The 10,764-nt window shown below is 54.1% G+C and overlaps 1 non-coding gene across 1 annotated transcript; it reads left to right on the top strand.

Moving 5' to 3' along the window:
* Window positions 1-7,765: 7,765 nt before the first annotated feature.
* Window positions 7,766-7,827, top strand: LOC123645346. Its single transcript, XR_006737529.1, has one exon. It is a non-coding gene; the product is annotated as a U7 small nuclear RNA (small nuclear RNA).
* The last annotated feature ends 2,937 nt before the right edge of the window (window positions 7,828-10,764 follow it).

Raw genomic sequence — 10,764 nt, forward strand, 5'->3', positions numbered from 1 at the left:
GCCACGCCCAGCCAATTTTTAAAAAGTTTGGTGGAAATGGAGCCTGGCTATGTTGCCAAGCCTGGTCTCCAACTCCCAGCCTCGGGCAATCCCCTGCCCGGGCCTCCCAGAGTGCTGGGATTACAGGCATGAGCCACCGAGTCTGGCCCTTTTTTTTAATTATTGAAAGACTGGCGTGAGTTCGGGTGGGTGTTACAAGGAGGGTGAGTGGCCTGGAAACAGAGCAAGAAGCTCGGTTGGGCTGAGCTGACTCTCGGCCTCCCCAGGAGCATGAATCGCGCCCGGCAGCCCCCCAGGGTGAGGCTGGAAGGGCTTCGGGGCCTGCAGAGGCCCCCAGAAAGCCACAGGCTGGCAAGGGGCAGGGGATGAGGGCAGGACTCAGGGCACAAATTGGATTTGGAACTCATGCTGGCAGTTTGCGTGCTCTGTGGGGGGAGGTTGAGCTGCACCTCCAGGGACGGGGACGCCATCCTGCTCTGGGACCCCGGCTGGGAGGAGGATGTGGCCGGAGAGTGCCCTCCCCGAGGGGCTTGGGAAGACATTTCCTCTGTTCGCTCACTATGGCCTGAGCACCGTGTGCCGGTGCTGGGCTCTGCCTGGAAGCGTTTGTAACTGACACCAACTCCATGACCTTCTCCAGGTTTCCTCTCGTTATTTCTTTGGTTAGCAGAAGAGTGATGAGTAATTTTATCTGGCTTCACTATGACATCAGCTGGCGCATCTCCTGAAGTAGCCTTTGTCTGCTGACTGCCTCCGGGGCACATTTACACCCGTGTCTCGTTTATTCCCCTCCTCTGTGGATTGTGGTTTTCCGGGACAGAAGTAGGTTCCACTTTAGGAGAAAATGGAAAATCCAATTGTTCAACAGATGATAAATCCCATTTCCTCTCTTTTTTCGAAAGATGAGTTGTCAAATCACATGTCAGGAATGATGATGGCGTTTGAAATGCAAGGCTTCCAATGTTTATGCTTGTGGGTTTCCGTGGTATGTTTGGCTGCAGTTTTTACCTGTTTTTTTGTTTTAGTGATGTTAATACTAAAGGGTTCGCGTCACCAGAGTGGGAACGTGTGACCATCTGTGTTCCTGGGTTACTCCGCTGCTTGCAAACAGGCCTCACTGTCTACGTGTGGGCCACTTTCTACCCACACGTGCCCTGCCGCAGAGACGCTGGGTCACCTGGCACGGTGCAGGCACGTGGGTCCCTCCGCCAATGCCTGTGCCGCGAGGTCGGCCTGGCACGAATGCCTTTCTCTCCTCATCTGCCCCGATCGTTCCTGCACAGCCTTTCGGCACCAGTCAGCTCCCTTTTCTCCTGGGAGCCTTCACAAGGCCCTCCCTGAGGTGGGGCAGGGGTCTCTCCTCCGGTTACAGCACCCTCTGTGCCCCACGTCACCCACTGTCATTGTCAGTGCTGGCGTGGGGACTCCTTGCAGTGACAGCCCTGACTCTGTCTCACTCACTCCCGTATCCCAGGTCTCTGCACCGGGCATGCCACAGAGCAATGGCTCAGCAAATACACATTAAATACAGACAAATATCTCTGTGTTAAAGGAATCCATCTGCCATGCCACCTTCTCCATGAAGACTTCCTGGATTCTTCCAACCTGGGCGGCATCTCCACCTGCGGGCTTCCTCCGTGCTCCACCTGGGCTTCTCTTTGAACCCTGGCCCCTTTCTGACCCTCCGTGCCATCGGCAAACTGCCTGGCACTTAGGAAGTACTCGTTCAGTGGTCACACAATGAAAGCTGAAAACGGAACTGAATTTGCTCACAGAAGCACAGAAAGAGTCATTCTGGAGACCTTTGTGCACAGGGACAATTTTCCCCCTTGTGTTACAAAAACAGCGTGCCTAAGAATCCAGGGTAGAACTTCAGCTCTGAAATGGAGTCGCCTGTCTGTGGAGCTTCTTCCTCTGTCCCTGGCTGTGGTTCGTGGAATTCTAGAGGCCTGGAGTTTGCAAGGACTTGACGGTTAACGAGTCCTTTAAAGCCATTTGTCTTACAGATTGAGAAGCCAAGGTCTAAAGAGATGGAGTAATCCGTCAAGGCAGCCAGTGCCCAGCAGAGCGGGTCTCACCTGCACGCACCCTGCGTGGACACAGGGAGGCCTGACCCCGCTGTGACGCAGAGCTGGCTCCTTGCTGAGCCTGACACGCAGGGAATGGGTCCTGCACGACCCGTAAGGACGAAAATGACAAGAAACAAAGCAAAGCAAAACAAAAGTCATGGGAAACAGCTTGTAGAAGAAACTGCAGTTGTTTATTAGAAGCATTATAGTAATCTTTGATTTTGGGGTTTTGCAGATGAATTTTGATATTTCCCAATAGAAATATGAGCAGAAAGAATGAACAGGACATTCAATTTTAAAAAGAAATGCAAATGGCCAAATTCATCAGGAAAAAAAGTTTAAATAAAGGCAGAATAAAACAACCTGTTGCCATTTTTCTAGCCTATGAGCATAACATAAAAATCAAGCATGGACACCAGGCACAGGAGCCCACACCTGCAGTCCTAGCGACCCGGGAGGCTGAGACGGGAGCATCGCTGGAGGCCGGGAGCTGGAGTCCAGCCAGGGCAGCATAGCGAGACCCAGTGTTAAAAAAAAAACAAAAAAAACAACTAAGTATAGAATAATTTAAATAACAAGAAATTCAAAAAATACAAATGTCCTCAAATGGGTAAATTGCTTAAATATATTATGACAAATTAAAGAGCTATATGGAAATGATCTTATTTTGCAGAGATATAATTATCTAAACATATATGTGCATATATCCACAGGCATGGTCTGAATGGTGTATGTTAATGCGTTAGCAATAGTTAACATAGAAGGGGATTTTGAGTTTTCTTTTTGTTCTTTTGCTTGTCTGTATTTACACAGGATGATGACAGTGCAGTGATTTCGTAACAAGAACTCCTCCCCTATCAACTCCACAAAGACTGGAATTTCCTTATGTATGAAGTTTTTTCTTACTTAAAACTACTCATCTATTTCACACCGATCATGCCTGCTCTGCTTGTTTGGTTGTGTTTTCACTCTGTGCACAAGGTAAAGAAACTTCACTGTTTCACATCTGTGCGTGGGAATGATGCCCACCTGGAGGGTAGCTGCTCTGCCTGACCTGGCGATAAACTCTAACCACGGAGCTGTGTGCATCGAGCCCCACGGTGGAGCTGAGATGGTTTTGGCCGATGAGGGCCAGGAGTGGAAGCCAAGACGCTGCTTCCACCCTCCGCCCCTTCCAGGCCGCCCCCTCCCTCACAACCCCAGCTCCTTCCAGCACATTCCGCCCAGCGATCCAACTGCCCCCAGCTCTGTGCACAGACTGCCTTCCTGGTCGCTCCTCCCGTGTTCAGGAAGGAGCTGGCCGCCCGGCTTGCTGCCCCCCCCAACTCCAGCCTTCGTTCCCGGGGACCCCGGTGTCCGGCATCCACCCCAAGGCCTTTCAGTTCCTCAGCGTCCTGCCCCCCACTCGGGCACAGCCCCTCCTCCCACGGCACCTGCGAGACCCCGCACCCGGGGAGATCCGTCCAGGCAGCTCGCTCTCCTCCCGACGTGCTTCTCTAGCACCCACTTCAATAACTCTGTGGCCCAAATCCTTTGATCCCTCCCCCATTCCCCGTCAGATTTTCAGCATCCCATCACCTCCCTGCGCCTTCGTTCCCCATGGCCACAGTCAGTTCCTTCAAGTGCCTCCCGCCCCCTGCCTTCTCCTGCTGCCGCGTTTGCCGGGCAGAACCCCAGTCGCGGTGGCCCCCTGAGCTCCCCGGGCCCTCGCTCTGGTCACACGACTGTCGTAGAGGAAAGGCAGACTCCCGGCTGGCTGGCAGGCACGGAGGTCAAACCGCAAGGTGAAGCTGCGAGCAAAGCCCGCGGCAAGCGCTTTCTGTCTCCTTGCTGAGCTTGCTCCCTGCCCCCAGGACGACCATCTGGTTGTCTCGGGCAACCTCCCCCTCCGCGTCCAGCGGGAGGTCAGGTGCTTTCAGCAGCTCAGTCCGCTGCGAGGCCAGCTCGTCCCTGTGGTCAGGACCGTGTGGCATTTCGGGCTTGAGCCAACGTATGGGGCTGAGTGATTCGTGACCCGGGTCTGGGTGTGCCCTCCCCGGCAGCGGGTCGTGGAGAACCTCCCGAGGCCGTGGTGGGGGCCGCAGCCCCCGAGCTACAGCAGTGGGCGACTCGGCTGATGTTCCGTCTGCAGAACTTGCTCGCGCCCTCCAGCCCCTGCAGGCCTGAGCTCAGACGTGCTGTTTCTGCTGTCACCCCCTCCCCTGCTAGTGACTTGGTGGATGCCGGGTCCTGATGCGGGTCTCAGACAAGACCCAGCAGCCACCACGACCCGCTTTGCAATGGCGCCTGGTCCTCTGACGCAGGTGGCACAGCCGGACCCTGCGCTGGCCTCTCTTACTTAACCACACGGTGTCCATCCCTACCGTGACGTCCTCGGGCACCGTGGATTCCACCAGGCACACGGGCCAAGTGGCAGGGCTGCCGGGTCACAGCCTGGGCCTCGAGCAGGGTGCTCCCTTGACCTGGGCTCCGGCCAGGAAGCCCCAGCAGTCAGGAGCGAGGCTCCCTCGTAGGACCACGGTGACGCCCGGGGCTACGAGTACAGGGACGGACGAGAGGCAGAGGGTCAGGTCCTGGTCTCCCTGTTTCGTTTTTCCCTCTGAACTCGTGTGCTCTTCCGTGCAACTGCGGTTTGGTGACGGTCCATCTCTTTCTCCTCTGTAGCTAGAACCTACCCCCTTCCTTTGAGCTCTCCGTCTGGGAATCGACTCTTGTGTGCACCCCACCCTGGTGCCGACTGGCAGGACATAGAAATAGCTCATCCATTCCAAGACATTCTCTTCAACCTTCATTTGTTTTGCATTTAGGAACTTAGAATTCCTGTTAGCATTTAGCGATGTAAAGTTAATTTTTTGTCACCTGTATTTCTTTTAAGAGTCTAAACCAGCACTGTCGAGTAGAAATATAGTATGAGCCACATAGGTAAGTTTAAATTTTCTAGTCGCCACATGAGAAAAGAAAAACATAAACAGGTGAAGTTAATTTTAATAATAAGTTTTACGAAATCCAAGACATCTACAGTACCTGCAGGACGCGTCGCTAGCCACGTGTCGCGTGCTCGAGAGTCAGGCGTGGGGAGCGGCCCCCTGTTGCAGAGCTCCAGCCACACCGGTTCTCAGTGATACTTTGTAGCCAGACAGGACTTCGGAGGATACAAAGTCTTCCCCACACCTTCCTGGGTTTGTGTCTTCACTGTCACCTCCCTGTTGGAGGTGAGAAGCAAAGGTCAAAGAAATGAACTGATCTGTCCACTGTAACCCAGCGAAGCCAGAGGCAGCAGAGGTGACGGAGATCGGGCCACGCCGTGTCTAATTCTGTATCGAATAGCAGGACTTCCCACACCCCTTTGCATGCTCGAATCACTTGAATCTTTTAAAATTTCCAAAGCTCAGCCATACCCTGGAGTCATTAAATCACAGGACCCGGGGGTGGGACACAGGCATCACAGGGGGTGAAGCTCCCTGGTGGTTTCACTTGGGCAGCCGCTTTGGGGGTCGCTGGGACACGTTCTTGCCGCTCAAGGTGTGGTCCCTGGACGTGCAGCCTCAGTGCCACTCGGGGGCTTGCCTTGTCGGAAATGTGTCCTCTCAGACCCACCCAGACCGACCACATCAGAATCTGCCTTTTAACAAGACCTTCCAGGAGGTTCTGGTGCCCAGGAAAGCTCTAGAAGCTCTGATGTGAAACTCGGCATTCTTCCTTCAGACGAGAGAGTACGCGGCCCGCACACCCTCGCCGGGGTTACTGCGAAGGGCATGACCTCGGTTTCATACTGCAGCCTTTCTGCTTTCATTAAGTCAGTATGATGTCAATATAAGGCTGCTTCTCGGTTTCATTGTGACTGTACTTCTGAATGATTGTAACATACTCCTTTCCTACTGCACAGACTTGACTTAGAAAGGCTCTAGGCCAACCACCCTAAATCTCCTTCCATCTGTTTCTCTCACCTGTAGATGGAACGGCTCCCGTGTTTAGCAAGAGTTGGGCTTTTCCCCGCATTGGATCAGCAGACATGTGCTGAGGGCACATACCATACGTGGTGTCGGGAGGTGGGTGGGGAATAAAGGACTGTAGGTTCAGGTAGCTGTGTGTGCCTTTGAGGGCTCACGGTTCGTGGCAAAAAGCCAACACTGGCAGCCAAGCGTCTGTCGAGCAGAGCGTGAGGCGCCCCGCGAGGGTGTGTGGGAAGACGCCCCGTGAGTCACGGGGAGGGGAGGTCACTTCCTGCTACCAGGATTAGGGGAGTTGTCACTAAGGAGGTGGCCTTTGTGCTGGAGGGTGTGGACGTTTGGGTGGAGGGAGGTGTTGATGCAGGAGAGAACACCCTCTTCCATCCCTAGGCGAGCGCTGGGGTGCGTTAGTCAGGATGCCGGGTCAGGAGGGACAGGTAGGCAGCTCCACCTGGTTAGAGCAGGAAGGAAGAGTTTGGCCCAGAGAACCTACAGGTTGGACAACCAACCGGACCGTCAGGAACCACAGACTCAAAGGCTGTCCAGACTCCTCCTTCCTGTCAGTCGCATGGTCTCTCACGCTAGCCTGGCTTCCTCAGCGTGGTGGAGACACGGCTGCAAACAACCCCTGCCTTTTGTTTCCGTCCTACACCTTCCAGTGCCAGGGAGGGAAATCCCGGGTGTCTGGTCTCCGCTTCAGAGTCACACGAGAGGGGAGGGAATGGCGGACACAAGATCGGCCACGACCGCACTGTTGTGGAAGCTGAGTGTTGCATGCCCGGGGCTTTGTTACGCTGTCCACTTTTGAATATGTTGGAAATTTAAAGTTTAAAACAATCCCTGAGAAGGAATCGTGCTGGCTTTTGTTGAGTCAGACACCTGCGTCTTGACCAAGCACCAGGGGCCGGGGGATGTGGCCGTGTGCGAACCGGACAGGTCTGGAGAGAGCCTCACGCTGGGACGGGGGGCAGGAAAGGAGAGAATAAAGGGGGCTCTACCTCCAGGGAAGAGGACGGGAGGGACCCTGGGGAGAAGTGATCCGCCCGTGGTGACTCTTGACTGGCTGTTCTCAGCCCCCGTCCCCCTCCCGGGCTCTCGGCCCGTGTTCCTGAGAATCGTCACACTGCGTCCACTGGCCGTTCCACGAGTCCCTCTACGCGACATGTTTCAAGTCAAACTCCTGAGCCTCTCCCATTGCTGCGAAGCTTTCACCCTCCACTCAGTCACTCCAGCGAGGAATTTCTGAGTCGTGCTCCACCAGTCCTGCCTCCTCCCAGCCCCGAATCTCAGCCTTGTCAGTTCTGCCCGGCAACACTGCCCTGCCCCCTCCCCGCCTCTGTGACATCCGGTTCCCAGTCACCTCGATGGCTCCAAAGTCCACGCTGCCTCACACAGCACTTTCAGCTCTCTGCAGCACCAGTTTAAACTTTCATTCCTGTGCTTCAGGCCTTCGGAGGTTCCTGGTCATCCCACGACAAACATAAGGCAGAACAACCTTCAGCGCTTGTACAGTTGATCAAAGTCTGGTCTTAAACTTCCTTTACAGCTTCTTGCCATCTGTGCACACTGGGCTGTATCCGCCAAGAACGTCCAGTTCTGCACCACCAGGCACGGTGGCACACGCCTATAACCCAGCTACTTGGGAGGCTCAGGCAGGAGGACCCCTTGAGCCCAGGAGTTCAAGACCAGCCTGGGCAGCACAGTGAGACCCCATCTCAGGAAAAAATTTAAATAAAAATTTTTAAAAAGTGTTACAGGTCTTTTAGAATTTGTCTAGCAGGTTTTCTGGTTTTCATGGGAAAACTCCCCATGCAGGACGTTAATAAAATTATTTTAAAAAGTAAATAAAAAATAATTCTTCTCTACTTTTGCATATGGTACTTCCTTCTATTTATGTATTTATGTATAATTGACAAATAGTAATGGTGTATATTTATAAGGTACAACGTGATGTTTTGATCTATGATGGGTATATTGTAGAAAGATTAAATCTAGCCATAATAATTAACATATCTTTCACCTCACCAACTTATTTTTTTGTGGTGAGAACATTTAAAATCCATGCTTTCAGCAATTTTGAAATATGCAATGCTGTAGTGTATTAAGTGTGGTCTCCATGCCGTGCAGACGTTGGCGGTCCCCAACCTTTTGGCACCAGGGATTGGTTTCATGGAAGACAGTTTTTCCAGGGACGGGGGTGGGGGGGCTCAGGCAGTGACGTGCGGCCCAGTCGCTAACAGGCCACGGACGGGTACGTGCTGTAGCCCAGGGCTTGGGGACGGCAGCGAGCAGGCCACTAAAACTTGCTCCTCCAGTCTGACTGCAGCTTCGTACCCTTTGACCAACAGCTCCCTCTCCCCACCCCCCCTCTCCCCACCAGCCTCTGGTGACCTCCTTTCTACTGTGTCTCCATGGCGTTGACTGTTTTAGATTCTACATGTAAGTGAGACCATGTCGTGTTCATCTTTCTGTACCTGGCTTATTGCTCTAGCCTAACGTCCTCTGGTACCATGTGTGCTGTCTCAAGTGACAGGATTTGCCTCTTTCAGAGGCTGTGCCCTGTCCCACTGGGTGTGTATCCACCGCATCTGTGTTCATTCCCTCACCGCCAGGCGCTGAGGCTGCGTCCGTATCCCGGCTACGGGGAGTCATGGAACAGCACCAAGTGCCGATCTCTCAGACACCAGTTTCGGTTCCTTCGGATGTGTGCCCGGAAGTGGGGTTGCTGGGTCTCGTGGTCATTCTGTCTTTAGTTTTTTGAGGAACTTCCATACTATTTTGCAGAATAGCCGTACTTGCCATTTCTTCTGTATGAACACAGTGGCCTAAGTCTACAAGACTGAGTCTACAAGACTCGTCTCCTTTATGGAAAACCTCTGGCTTCTCCAGTGGTCACTTCCCCTTTGTGCTGTCTGAGACGCTGTCTCACTGTGGCACTTCTAGTGCCGCCCGTGGATTTTCTTTTTACATTCATGTCCCCCTCCTCCCAGGCAAAAGCCCAGTTTTAATCATAAGGAGTGTACCTCCTATATGTGAAGCAATAAAAAGAATTTTTTAATGAATTTGAAAGCTACAATAGGCAACAATAGCCTCTCTTGATCACAAGCCATCCCACCGCTCTAGCTCAGCCGCCTGTCGAAGACTAACTTTGACCCGTCGGCTCCTGTCACGGCCAGTCCCTCTCGGGGCAGCCGTCTGTGTCCGCGGAGCCTCACAAGGTTCTCTCTGCACCGACACGCGAACCCTTCTCCGGGTCTTGCCGTCAGCCCAGGTCTGTTCCTCGGACCCTCCCGGGGCACCGTGGGCTCCTCACCTCGGCGCCGCGTCCCGTGGATGGAAGGGCAGAGACAGTCAGGGGCCCGCAGGGGCACAGCTGTGACCCATGGAGCCGCCACACCCACCTCAGCCTGCGCAACTCGCTGGGCACACGGCTGCAGACTCGCGTGTGACGCCGGGCGTGGTCTGGCGGAGAACAGAGTCCTGGGCAACGCTTGACACGGCCGACATCGCGTGACACGGTGCAGTTTCACACCGCAGAGCCCAGCAGCCCGTGGTAAGGACACAGGAGATGGGCGTCCATGTGTATCCGCAGCTGGGGGCTGGTGAGGGCGGGGGTGTCGCAGAGGAGAGAACCTCGCTTGGCAGCCGCTCCTTCCGCCACCTTCACCCCCCGTCTCCAGAACTTTCCTCTCGTTCTCCGAAGACCTCGGCACTAAAAGTGAATTTCTTCAGACTTTGCTCTCTACAGTGTCAGAATGTATTGATTTTTGAATCTACTCCTTCTCCACATTTGATTTGGCAAAGGGCAGGGTAATTTTCACATTATTTTTCTGATATGTTGCTTAAAATTTGAGAGACTAGTAATTCCTTTAGCAGAGATTACACGAAGGAACAAAGTAAAGCTTATCTCACGAGATTCTCAGAAATAAAATGCAGTGTCCCCGTCACCCACGACGGGTGTTCTGTCGCGTGCGAGAACCGGGCTCCGAGGCCAGTGCGGTGAGAGCAGGGAGTGGGCTCCACGGGGCTCCCTCCTGGCTGGCAGAGTCTGGGGTTGGGGGCTGGGAGGTGCATGGGACGCTCCCTCCCTAGTGCCCGTCTCAGGATTAGAGCAGAATAATTCATCAGGCACAGAGAGGAAACCTCTGACCGCCAGAGTCTCCGCGTGTGGGAACAGCGCAGCAAAGCTAAGCGTGGACGTTCTGCAAAACGTTCCGTGCAGCAGCAAACTGACGCCTGGCCGGGAAAGCAATGCCGCTCAAGAGGGCTGGGACGAACATTCGCGTCCTGGGGACAAGGTGACCAGATCAGAAGGGCTTCAGGTTGCGTTTAGAAGAAGAGGGAGCAGACGCTGGAGAGACCTGGGAAAGCAGTCGCCGTGGAAGACGGGTTTGGCTTATCCAGGAAGAGCCGCGTGGGTCACGCGAGAAACCTCTTCCGCGAGTGGCCCGGGCACCCTCTGCTGCCGCATCGGTTTGGGGTCGTGATACAGTGCAGTGCAAATGCTCTCCTAGGACAAGGTCCCTTGACCCGATAGGGACATGAGGACTAAATACATTGTTAACAACGACCAGTTAGAAGGGAAACCGGATAGTGCTGCCGACCCCCAGACCACGGCCGAGCCGTGAGGGCCGTGCACTGCTGCGCTGGGCCCTGGGATGTGATCGTCACTGAGACTCACACGCTTCCTGCCCTGGTGGAGCTTCAGGTCTAACGGGGACAGAGGGCAGAGTATGGCCTATTTA

This window comes from Lemur catta, chromosome 9, assembly GCF_020740605.2.
Source record: "Lemur catta isolate mLemCat1 chromosome 9, mLemCat1.pri, whole genome shotgun sequence".
NCBI lineage: Eukaryota > Metazoa > Chordata > Mammalia > Primates > Lemuridae > Lemur > Lemur catta.